Source organism: Anthonomus grandis, chromosome 20, assembly GCF_022605725.1.
Source record: "Anthonomus grandis grandis chromosome 20, icAntGran1.3, whole genome shotgun sequence".
In the NCBI taxonomy this organism is placed as follows: domain Eukaryota; kingdom Metazoa; phylum Arthropoda; class Insecta; order Coleoptera; family Curculionidae; genus Anthonomus; species Anthonomus grandis.
Window position 1 is genome coordinate 5275483 of NC_065565.1, and position 13771 is coordinate 5289253.

General features: G+C 25.8%; 1 protein-coding gene across 2 annotated transcripts in view; it reads right to left on the reverse strand.

The window, feature by feature from the left end:
* The window catches only part of LOC126747981 (alkylglycerol monooxygenase-like), a 45748-nt gene that overhangs the window by 31165 nt on the left and 812 nt on the right, over window positions 1-13771 (reverse strand). The gene's annotated exons all lie outside the window — the stretch shown is intronic.

Here is a 13771-nt window from a genome sequence, read left to right on the forward strand (position 1 = left end):
GTAAATTTTAAAATAAAGGAGTTACAGAGGATTTTTGAAAAGTCGAAAAATTTTTGGGTGACAAATTTGAAAAAAAAAATTTTCCAAAAAATTATTTTTTTTTTGATTATTTGTCTGAAAATCTTCAAAAAAGTCTTATGAAACTTTTTTGAAAAATTTACCAGAACAAAGGTATACCCAAAAAAGTCTTCCTCAAAAAATTCAAAGGGGTACCCATGGGAAAATGCTCATAATTTCAGTTTTATTTTTTTTCCTAGAAAACTATTAGTTGCACAAAAAAATTGTTAAAATAAAAGTTGTTTGAAATTTTAATGCGCATCAGACGAATTAAAAAAATAATTTTTAAGTCTTATAGTTTTCTAGAAAATCGAAAATAACTCCTAAACAGTTTTTCTCGAATTTCTCGAAAACTGTTGCGAATATGAAAAATGTTCTTTTAGCATTCAATTCCTGATCAAAAATAGAACAAATTATCAAGAATAAGATTTTATCGTAAATTGAAAAATAAAAGAATTATAGAGGTTTTATGAAAAATTTGAAAATTTTATGTAAAAATAAAAAAAAAAAATTTTTTTTAAATTTGATTTTTTTTTGAGAAATCAATAAATCTCTCAAAACGCTTCAAAAAAGTCTTATAAAACTTTTTTGAAAAATGCACCAGAAAAAAGTTATTCCCAAAAAAGTCTTCCTCAAAAAATCCGAAGGGGTACCCATGGGAAAGTGTTCATAATTTCGGTTTTATTTTTTTTTCTAGAAAACTATTAGTTAAACAAAAAAATTGTTTAAATAAAAGTTGTTTGGAAATTGAATGCGCATCAGATGCAGTAGAAAAATAATTTTTAAGTCTAATAGTTTTCCAGAAAATCACTAAAAGCTCCTAAACAGTTTTTCTTGATTTTCTCGAAAACTGTTGCGAATATAACAAATTTTCTATTAGCATTCAATTCCTGATTAAAAATAGAACAAATGATAAAGAATAACATTTTATCATAAATTAACAAATAAAAGAATTATGGAATATTTTTGAAAAAATAGAAAAATTTTGGGTGAAAAATTAAAAAAAAATTTTTTTTGAAAAATTTGATTTTTTTTTTGAGAAATCAATAAATCACTCAAAACACTTCAAAAAAGTGTAATAAAACTTTTTTGAAAAATGCACCAGAAAAAAGTTATATTCAAGATTCCCATGGGAAAATGCTCATAATTTCGGTTTTATTTTTTTTTCTAGAAAACTATTAGTTGCACAAAAAAATTGTTAAAATAAAAGTTGTTTGGAATTTTAATGCGCATCAGATGCATTAAGAAATCAATTTTTAAGTCTAATAGTTTTCTAGAAAATCAAAAATAACTCCTAAACAGTTTTTCTCGAATTTCTCGAAAACTGCTGTGAGTATGAAAAATTTTCTTTTAGCATTGAATTCCCGATCAAAAATAGAACAAATTATGGAGAATAAATTTTATCGTAAATTTAAAAATAAAAGGGTTATCGAAGATTTTTGAAAAATTAGAAAAATTTTGGGTAAAAATAATTTTTTTTTTTTTGAAAAATTTGATTTTTTTTTTTTAAATCAATAAATCCCTTAAAACACTTCAAAAAAGTCTAATAAAACTTTTTTGAAAAATGCACCAGAAAAAAGTTATTCCCAAAAAAGTCTTCCTCAAAATATCCAAAGGGGTACCCATGGGAAAATGTTCATAATTTCGGTTTTTATTTTTTTTCTGGAAAACTATTTGATGAATAAAAAAATCGTTAAGACAAAAGTTGTTTAGAATTTTAATGCACATCAGATGCAGTAGAAAAATAATTTTTAAGTCTAATAGTTTTCTAGAAAATCAAAAATAACTCCTAAACAGTTTTTCTCGAATTTCTCGAAAACTGCTGTGAGTATGAAAAATTTTCTTTTAGCATTGAATTCCCGATCAAAAATAGAACAAATTATGTGGAATAAGATTTTATCGTAAATTGAAAAATAAAAGGGTTATAGAAGTTTTTTGAAAAATTTGAAATATTTTGGGTAAAAATAAAAAAATTTTTTTTTTTGAAAAATTGGATTTTTTTTTGAGAAATCAATAAATCCCTTAAAACACTTCAAAAAAGTCTAATAAAACTTTTTTGAAAAATGCACCAGAAAAAAGTTATTCCCAAAAAAGTCTTCCTCAAAATATCCAAAGGGGTACCCATGGGAAAATGTTCATAATTTCGGTTTAATTTTTTTTTCTAGAAAACTATTAGTTACACAAAAAAATTGTTTAAATAAAAGTTGTTTGGAATTTTAATGCGCATCAGATGCATTAAGAAATTAATTTTTAAGTCTAATAGTTTTCTAGAAAATCAAAAATAACTCCTAAACAGTTTTTCTCGAATTTCTCGAAAACTGTTGCGAATATGAAAAATTTTCTTTTAGCATTAAATTCCTGATCAAAAATAGAACAAATTATCAAGAATAAGATTTTATCGTAAATTGAAAAATAAAAGAATTATAGAGGTTTTAGGAAAAATTTGAAAATTTTGGGTAAAAATTAAAAAAAAATTTTTTTTTAAAAAATTTGATTTTTTTTTGAGAAATCAATAAATTACCCAGAACACTTCAAAAAAGTCTAATAAAACTTTTTTGAAAAATGCACCAGAAAAAAGTTATACCCAAAAAAGGCTTCCTCAAAAAATCCAAAGGGGTACCCAAGGGAAAATGTTCATAATTTCAGTTTTATTTTTTTTCCTAGAAAACTATTAGTTGCACAAAAAAATTGTTTAAACAAAAGTTGTTTGGAATTTTAATGCGCATCAGATGCATTAAAAAAATAATTTTTAAGTTTAAGAGTTTTCTAGAAAATCGAAAATAAGTCCTAAACAGTTTTTCTCGAATTTCTCGAAAACTGTTGTGAGTATGAAAAATTTTCTTTTAGCGTTCAATTCCTGATCAAAAATAGAACAATTAATGAAGAATAAAATTTTATCATAAATTTACAAATAAAAGGGTTATGGAAGATTTTTGAAAAAATAGACAAATTTTGGGTAAAAAACACATCTCGTGAGAGTTTTTGATAAATTTGATTTTTTTTTGAGAAATCAATAAATCACCCAAAACACTTCAAGAAAGTCTAATAAAACTTTTTTGAAAAATGCACCAGAAAAAAGTTATACCCAAAAAAGTCTTCCTCAAAATATCCAGAGGGGTACCCATGGGAAAATGTTCATAATTTCGGTTTTTATTTTTTTTCTAGAAAACTATTAGTTACACAAAAAAATTGTTAAACTAAAAGTTGTTTGGAATTTTAATGCGCATCAGATGCAGTAGAAAAATAATTTTTAAGTCTAATAGTTTTCTAGAAAATCGAAAATAACTCCTAAACAGTTTTTCTCGAATTTCTCGAAAACTGTTGCGAATATGAAAAATTTTCTTTTAGCATTAAATTCCTGATCAAAAATAGAACAAATTATTAAGAATAAGATTTTATCGTAAATTGAAAAATAAAAGAATTATAGAGGTTTTATGAAAAAATTGAAAATTTTATGTAAAAATTTAAAAAAAAATTTATTTTAAATTTGATTTTTTTTTGAGAAATCAATAAATCACTCAAAACACTTCAAAAAAGTGTAATGAAACTTTTTTAAAAAATGCACCAGAAAAAAGTTATATTCAAGATTCCCATGGGAAAATGCTCATAATTTCGGTTTTATTTTTTTTTTCTAAAAAACTATTAGTTGCACAAAAAAATTGTTAAAATAAAAGTTGTTTGGAATATTAATGTGCATCAGATGCAATAGAAACCTAATTTTTAAGTCTTATAGTTTTCTAGAAAATCGAAAATAACTCCTAAACAGTTTTTCTCGAATTTCTCGAAAACTGTTGCGAGTATGAAAAATTTTCTTTTAGCATTAAATTCCCGATCAAAAATAGAACAAATTATGAAGAATAAGATTTTATAGTAAATTGAAAAATAAAACGGTTATCGAAGATTTTTGAAAAATTAGAAAAATTTTGGGTAAAAATAAAATTTTTTTTTTTTTGAAAAATTTGATTTTTTTTTGAGAAATCAATAAATCCCTTAAAACACTTCAAAAAAGTCTAATAAAACTTTTTTGAAAAATGCACCAGAAAAAAGTTATTCCCAAAAAAGTCTTCCTCAAAAAATCCGAAGGGGTACCCATGGGAAAGTGTTCATAATTTCGGTTTTATTTTTTTTCTAGAAAACTATTAGTTACACAAAAAAATTTTTTAAATAAAAGTTGTTTGGAATTTGAATGCGCATCAGATGCATTAAAAAAATAATTTTTAAGTCTTATAGTTTTCTAGAAAATCGAAAATAACTCCTAAACAGTTTTTCTCGAATTTCTCGAAAACTGTTGCGAATATGAAAAATGTTCTTTTAGCATTCAATTCCTGATCAAAAATAGAACAAATTATCAAGAATAAGATTTTATCGTAAATTGAAAAATAAAAGAATTATAGAGGTTTTATGAAAAATTTGAAAATTTTATGTAAAAATAAAAAAAAAAAATTTTTTTTAAATTTGATTTTTTTTTGAGAAATCAATAAATCTCTCAAAACGCTTCAAAAAAGTCTTATAAAACTTTTTTGAAAAATGCACCAGAAAAAAGTTATTCCCAAAAAAGTCTTCCTCAAAAAATCCGAAGGGGTACCCATGGGAAAGTGTTCATAATTTCGGTTTTATTTTTTTTTCTAGAAAACTATTAGTTAAACAAAAAAATTGTTTAAATAAAAGTTGTTTGGAAATTGAATGCGCATCAGATGCAGTAGAAAAATAATTTTTAAGTCTAATAGTTTTCCAGAAAATCACTAAAAGCTCCTAAACAGTTTTTCTTGATTTTCTCGAAAACTGTTGCGAATATAACAAATTTTCTATTAGCATTCAATTCCTGATTAAAAATAGAACAAATGATAAAGAATAACATTTTATCATAAATTAACAAATAAAAGAATTATGGAATATTTTTGAAAAAATAGAAAAATTTTGGGTGAAAAATTAAAAAAAAATTTTTTTTGAAAAATTTGATTTTTTTTTTGAGAAATCAATAAATCACTCAAAACACTTCAAAAAAGTGTAATAAAACTTTTTTGAAAAATGCACCAGAAAAAAGTTATATTCAAGATTCCCATGGGAAAATGCTCATAATTTCGGTTTTATTTTTTTTTCTAGAAAACTATTAGTTGCACAAAAAAATTGTTAAAATAAAAGTTGTTTGGAATTTTAATGCGCATCAGATGCATTAAGAAATCAATTTTTAAGTCTAATAGTTTTCTAGAAAATCAAAAATAACTCCTAAACAGTTTTTCTCGAATTTCTCGAAAACTGCTGTGAGTATGAAAAATTTTCTTTTAGCATTGAATTCCCGATCAAAAATAGAACAAATTATGGAGAATAAATTTTATCGTAAATTTAAAAATAAAAGGGTTATCGAAGATTTTTGAAAAATTAGAAAAATTTTGGGTAAAAATAATTTTTTTTTTTTTGAAAAATTTGATTTTTTTTTTTTAAATCAATAAATCCCTTAAAACACTTCAAAAAAGTCTAATAAAACTTTTTTGAAAAATGCACCAGAAAAAAGTTATTCCCAAAAAAGTCTTCCTCAAAATATCCAAAGGGGTACCCATGGGAAAATGTTCATAATTTCGGTTTTTATTTTTTTTCTGGAAAACTATTTGATGAATAAAAAAATCGTTAAGACAAAAGTTGTTTAGAATTTTAATGCACATCAGATGCAGTAGAAAAATAATTTTTAAGTCTAATAGTTTTCTAGAAAATCAAAAATAACTCCTAAACAGTTTTTCTCGAATTTCTCGAAAACTGCTGTGAGTATGAAAAATTTTCTTTTAGCATTGAATTCCCGATCAAAAATAGAACAAATTATGTGGAATAAGATTTTATCGTAAATTGAAAAATAAAAGGGTTATAGAAGTTTTTTGAAAAATTTGAAATATTTTGGGTAAAAATAAAAAAATTTTTTTTTTTGAAAAATTGGATTTTTTTTTGAGAAATCAATAAATCCCTTAAAACACTTCAAAAAAGTCTAATAAAACTTTTTTGAAAAATGCACCAGAAAAAAGTTATTCCCAAAAAAGTCTTCCTCAAAATATCCAAAGGGGTACCCATGGGAAAATGTTCATAATTTCGGTTTAATTTTTTTTTCTAGAAAACTATTAGTTACACAAAAAAATTGTTTAAATAAAAGTTGTTTGGAATTTTAATGCGCATCAGATGCATTAAGAAATTAATTTTTAAGTCTAATAGTTTTCTAGAAAATCAAAAATAACTCCTAAACAGTTTTTCTCGAATTTCTCGAAAACTGTTGCGAATATGAAAAATTTTCTTTTAGCATTAAATTCCTGATCAAAAATAGAACAAATTATCAAGAATAAGATTTTATCGTAAATTGAAAAATAAAAGAATTATAGAGGTTTTAGGAAAAATTTGAAAATTTTGGGTAAAAATTAAAAAAAAATTTTTTTTTAAAAAATTTGATTTTTTTTTGAGAAATCAATAAATTACCCAGAACACTTCAAAAAAGTCTAATAAAACTTTTTTGAAAAATGCACCAGAAAAAAGTTATACCCAAAAAAGGCTTCCTCAAAAAATCCAAAGGGGTACCCAAGGGAAAATGTTCATAATTTCAGTTTTATTTTTTTTCCTAGAAAACTATTAGTTGCACAAAAAAATTGTTTAAACAAAAGTTGTTTGGAATTTTAATGCGCATCAGATGCATTAAAAAAATAATTTTTAAGTTTAAGAGTTTTCTAGAAAATCGAAAATAAGTCCTAAACAGTTTTTCTCGAATTTCTCGAAAACTGTTGTGAGTATGAAAAATTTTCTTTTAGCGTTCAATTCCTGATCAAAAATAGAACAATTAATGAAGAATAAAATTTTATCATAAATTTACAAATAAAAGGGTTATGGAAGATTTTTGAAAAAATAGACAAATTTTGGGTAAAAATATAAAAAAAATAATTTTTTTGATAAATTTGATTTTTTTTTGAGAAATCAATAAATCACCCAAAACACTTCAAGAAAGTCTAATAAAACTTTTTTGAAAAATGCACCAGAAAAAAGTTATACCCAAAAAAGTCTTCCTCAAAATATCCAGAGGGGTACCCATGGGAAAATGTTCATAATTTCGGTTTTTATTTTTTTTCTAGAAAACTATTAGTTACACAAAAAAATTGTTAAACTAAAAGTTGTTTGGAATTTTAATGCGCATCAGATGCAGTAGAAAAATAATTTTTAAGTCTAATAGTTTTCTAGAAAATCGAAAATAACTCCTAAACAGTTTTTCTCGAATTTCTCGAAAACTGTTGCGAATATGAAAAATTTTCTTTTAGCATTAAATTCCTGATCAAAAATAGAACAAATTATTAAGAATAAGATTTTATCGTAAATTGAAAAATAAAAGAATTATAGAGGTTTTATGAAAAAATTGAAAATTTTATGTAAAAATTTAAAAAAAAATTTATTTTAAATTTGATTTTTTTTTGAGAAATCAATAAATCACTCAAAACACTTCAAAAAAGTGTAATGAAACTTTTTTAAAAAATGCACCAGAAAAAAGTTATATTCAAGATTCCCATGGGAAAATGCTCATAATTTCGGTTTTATTTTTTTTTTCTAAAAAACTATTAGTTGCACAAAAAAATTGTTAAAATAAAAGTTGTTTGGAATATTAATGTGCATCAGATGCAATAGAAACCTAATTTTTAAGTCTTATAGTTTTCTAGAAAATCGAAAATAACTCCTAAACAGTTTTTCTCGAATTTCTCGAAAACTGTTGCGAGTATGAAAAATTTTCTTTTAGCATTAAATTCCCGATCAAAAATAGAACAAATTATGAAGAATAAGATTTTATAGTAAATTGAAAAATAAAACGGTTATCGAAGATTTTTGAAAAATTAGAAAAATTTTGGGTAAAAATAAAATTTTTTTTTTTTTGAAAAATTTGATTTTTTTTTGAGAAATCAATAAATCCCTTAAAACACTTCAAAAAAGTCTAATAAAACTTTTTTGAAAAATGCACCAGAAAAAAGTTATTCCCAAAAAAGTCTTCCTCAAAAAATCCGAAGGGGTACCCATGGGAAAGTGTTCATAATTTCGGTTTTATTTTTTTTCTAGAAAACTATTAGTTACACAAAAAAATTTTTTAAATAAAAGTTGTTTGGAATTTGAATGCGCATCAGATGCATTAAAAAAATAATTTTTAAGTCTTATAGTTTTCTAGAAAATCGAAAATAACTCCTAAACAGTTTTTCTCGAATTTCTCGAAAACTGTTGTGAATATGAAAAATTTTCTTTTAGAATTAAATTTCTGATCAAAAATAGAACAAATTATCAAGAATAAGATTTTATCGTAAATTGAAAAATAAAAGAATTATAGAGGTTTTATGAAAAATTTGAAAATTTTATGTAAAAATAAAAAAATTTTTTTTTTTTAAATTTGATTTTTTTTTGAGAAATCAATAAATCTCTTAAAACGCTTCAAAAAAGTCTTATAAAACTTTTTTGAAAAATGCACCAGAAAAAAGTTATACCCAAAAAAGGCTTCCTCAAAAAATCCAAAGGGGTACCCATGGGAAAATGCTCATAATTTCAGTTTTATTTTTTTTCCTAGAAAACTATTAGTTGCACAAAAAAATTGTCAAGATAAAAGTTGTGTGGAATTTTAATGCGCATCAGGCGCATTAGAAAAATAATTTTTAAGTCTAATAGTTTTCTAGAAAATCAAAAATAACTCCTAAACAGTTTTTCTTGAATTTCTCGAAAACTGCTGTGAGTATGAAGAATTTTCTTTTAGCATTGAATTCCCGATCAAAAATAGAACAATCTATGTGGAATAGGATTTTATCGTAAATTGAAAAATAAAACGGTAATAGAAGTTTTTTGAAAAAATAGAAAAATTTTGGTTAAAAATTAAAAAAAAATTTTTTTTTTGAAAAATTGGATTTTTTTTTGAGAAATCAATAAATCCTTTAAAACACTTCAAAAAAGTTTCATAAAACTTTTTTGAAAAATGCACCAGAAAAAAGTTATACCCAAAAAAGGCTTCCTCAAAAAATCCTGAGGGGTACCCAGGGGAAAATGTTTATAATTTTGGTTTTTATTTTTTTTCTGGAAAACTATTTGATGAATAAAAAAATTGTTAAAATAAAAGTTGTTTGGAATATTAATGCGCATCAGATGCATTAAAAAAATAATTTTTAAGTCTAATAGTTTTCTAGAAAATCGAAAATAACTCCTTAACAGTTTTTCTCAAATTTCTCGAAAACTGTTGTGAGTATGAAAAATTTTCTTTTAGCATTAAATTCCTGACCAAAAACAAAACAAATTATTAAGAATAAGATTTTATCGTAAGTTGAAAAATAAAACGGTTAAGGAAGATTTTTTAAAAATTAGAAAAATTTTGGGTAAAAATGAAAAAAAAAAAATTTTTTTTTGAAAAATTTAATTTTTTTTAAGAAATCAATAAACTACCCAAACCACTTCAAAAAAGTCTAATAAAACTTTTTTGAAAAATGCACCAGAAAACAGTTATACTCAAAAAAGTCTTCCTCAAAAAATCCAAGGGGGTATCCATGAAAAAGTGTTCATAATTTTGGTTTTTATTTTTTTTTCTAAAAAACTATTAGTTACATAAAAAAATTGTTAAAATAAAAGTTGTTTGGAATTTTAATGCGCATCAGATGCTGTAGAAAAATAATTTTTAAATCTAATAGTTTTCCAAAAAATTGGGAAAAACCTCTAAACAGTTTTTTGTTATTTTCTCAAAAGCCAGTCAGAATATAGAAGATTCTCTTTTACCGTTAAATTTGTAATCAAAAATAGACCAAATATGTAGAATAACATTTAGTCGTAAATCCCAAAATAAAGAAGTTATGAAGGATTTTCGAAAAACGCTAACTTTCCACGTGCATCCCGAGATGTCGCGAGATATACCTGCCCGTCGCTGGATCCTTGTCGTTGGTATATTCGCGATGCTTGTGTAATAAACAAAAAAGGAAAACACAAATATTTGCCTTCTAAGGCGTTGTTCAACATCATGTTTTATTCATTCCAACGTTTCTCAATAATAAAACAATTAAGCAGAACAATGATTAAGAGTTTTCGTATTTTTCATCATCCTAATAGCGCCTAATTAATTCAAAAGATGGCAGAAAAAAAACGCGCGTTTATGCAACGAAACAAACAGTTTCCTTACATCATTTCGTTCCTATTTGATTTATTGTAGTTTCAACCGTTTTAATGCAAATCGTAATTTTTAGTTTATAAACATCATTTACATATGACACGCCTCATGTGTTAGTACCTTACCTTAGTTAGGTCCTGTTCGAAGGACCATAATTGAACCTGTAGAAGGGTCTCCTCTTTACTATGAGGTCTATTTTCTGCTCAAAAATGCACAGTCAAGATGTACAGCTCATTTGCAGTAAGCAGCATTACCTGATTTATTTAGGACTGCTAGTAGTGTAAGACCAAGAAGTTTAATTGGAAAAACTACGTTCTACAGCATGCGTTTCCTTATTTTTCAAGAAATAATAAATATGCAATGTATTTTTAATAAAAAGGCAAAAAAACAGTACATCAAGTAAGACATTAATAATGCATCTATTAGTAATACTCCCATTTCTAATAAGTAATTACCATTTTCAGATCGCACGGTCCTGATGTAAGCTAAAGCGATATTGCGCTAACGTTGTTTACATTTTTCAACGGACCTATTAGCATATTACATTAGCATTTCGACATTTAAACCGTATAATTATAAATCAGCTCGTTAAAAAAATGATGACCGATCCACTTTTATTTTCAGGTTTTTTTTTTGCCGTAGTGCAAGTCTCGTGAGGAGAGTGTTTAATTTCTTGTAGAGAGCGGAGCTATACGTGCTTTAAACTTACGTATGAGTATATAAATTTATTTTTACATTGTGCCTTATGTTCTTTAATTTGTTCACAAGTCAACAGCAAAGAGCTTACTTGAATGAATTGAAGTCTTTATTAAAAAAGAGGCAAGATCGATTAGTGACTGCTCTAGGACTGACTCTCTTCCAAGTTTTAGGACCATTTGTTCTTTGTCCACCATTTAATAACTATGCTATTGACGAATACCCATAATGTGAACCATTCATCACGCCCAGTGGACTGGATGGACACTTGGTACTGGACTTTGCGCTCATCTACCCTTCGCTGTTGAATATCACTAGAATCTTATGTTGCAGCCATAGAATTTAAGCGACATTAGTGTAAACGAAGGTTAAACTCGAGTAAGAACAAGTGACAGCTGAAGTGTGACAAGAACTATGCAAAAGAAACGTGGTAAAAGTGTTTTAGGGTACCTAAGGATGTTACATGCGTAATAAACGTATATGGAAGATAAATGTGTGTTTGAAGACGAATAATGTAAGAGAAGCAACACACGATAGTTAAATAAACGTTCATTTTTTGTTTACTCGAGGTGTACATTGTTGGTTGAACTTCAACTATAAATATCGGATAAAATGTCCGCGTGATATACGTTGAGGAGTTTAATATTACGTTTGTTAACAAGAAGGTTTATTATATAATAATAATATGAAATTAAAATGTCATAAATAGGATTTATTTATTTTTTCAATTTTCATAGCAATTGTTCACTATCTTTAAAAAAAATTAGGAAGTAATTGGAATTGTTTAAAAAAATTATACACCAAGAAAGTCCGTTCCTTTTCCAATAATTCCATACCAAAACTTATTGTAACCTTAGAATTTGTATGCATGGGTGGACATTTGTGGCTATAACTTTGGAACCACTTGGAATATTTTCATCATTTTTTCACAGTAATATACTGGGTTCCTGAGGATGAATTCGAGAGTCAAAACGCCGCTCTACACTAAAAATTTCGAAAGTTAGGGCACTTTTGGTTGAGGCATGTTTTTTTTTGTCAATTTTCATAGTAATTGTTCGGTAATTTAAAAAAAAAATTAAGAAGTAATTAGAATTATTTAAAAAAAGTTATACACCAAGAAAGTCCCTTTTTTTTCCTACAAATCCATATCAAAACGTTTTTTGTACCTCAAAAACTTCCTGAGTTAGAGGCAATTTTATCTATCAAGGTCTAAGAGCCTCAAAATTAAAGTTTTTCAAACTTATTGTAACCTTAGGATTTTTATGCATGGGTGGACATTTGTGGCTATAAGTTTGGAACTACTTGAAATATTTTCACGATTTTTTTACAGTAATATAACGGGATTCCTGAGGATGGATTCGAGAGTCAAAACGTCGTTCTACACAAAAAATTTAGAAAGTTAGGGCAGTTTTAGTTGGGGCATGTTTTTTTGTCAATTTTCATAGTAATTGTTCGCTATCATTAAAAAAATTGTAAGAAGTAACTGGAATTGTTTAAAAAAAATTATACACCAAGAAAGTCCGTTCCTTTTCCAACAATTCCATGCTAAAACGTTTTTTGTGCCTCAAAAACTTTTTGAGTTAGAGGCAATTTTGTCCATCAAGGTTCAAGAGTGGACATTTGTGGCTATAACTTTCGAATCACTTGGGATATTTTCATGATTTTTTTACAGTCATATAATGGGATTCCTGAGGATAGATTCGAGAGTCAAAACGTCGTTCTACACAAAAAATTTAGAAAGTTAGGGCAGTTTTGGTTGGGGCATGTTTTTTTGTCAATTTTCATAGTAATTGTTCGCTATCATTAAAAAAATTGTAAGAAGTAACTGGAACTGTTAAAAAAAAATTATACACCAAGAAAGTCCTTTCCTTTTCCAACAATTCCATGTCAAAACGTTTTTTGTACCTCAAAAACTTTTTGAGTTAGAGGCAATTTTATCCATCAAAGTCCAAGAGCCTCCAAATTTAAGTTTTTTTTTAAACTTATTGTAACCTTAGGATTTTTATGCATGGCTATATCTTTGGAACCACTTGGAATATTTTCATCATTTTTTCACAGTAATATACTGGATTTCTGAGGATGAATTCGAGAGTCAAAACGCTGCTCTATACTAAAAATTTCGAAAGTTAGGGCACTTTTGGTTGCGGCATGTTTTTTTTGTCAATTTTCATAGTAATTGTTCAAAAAAAAAGTAATTGTTCTTTAAAAAAAATTAGGAACTAATTGGAATTTTCAAAAATAGTTCACATCAAGAAAGTCCGTTTCTTTTCCAATAAATCCATATCAAAACATTTTTTATACCCCAAAAATTTTGTAAGTTAGGGGCAATTTTATCCATCAAGGTCTAAGAGCCTCCAAATTTAAGTTTTTTTAACTTATTGTAACCTTAGGATTTTTATGCATGGGTGGACATTTGTGGCTATATCTTTGGAACCACTTGGAATATTTTCATCATTTTTTTACAGTAATATACTGGGTTCCTAAGGATAAATTCGAAAGTCAAAACGCCGCTCTACACTAAAAATTTCGAAAGTTAAGGCACTTTTGGTTGCGGCATGTTTTTTTTTGTCAATTTTCATAGTAATTGTTCGCTATGTTTAAAAAAAAATACGAAGTAACTGGAATTGTTTAAAAAAATGTATACACAAAGAAAGTACGTTTCTTTTCCAACAATTTCATATTAAAACGAGTTAAACGATTATGGTATATTATATACTATTTAAGGACGTTTACAAAGTGGAGTGAGCTTCTAAACAAATATACTTACCACCAACAAAACGTTCAATTTTTAGTTATAGAAGACAAGTATAAAACCTTTATTTTAATCGTTAAATATTTATGGAATTTATAACGTTAAATTGGCATAATTATTGTGTTTCATACACG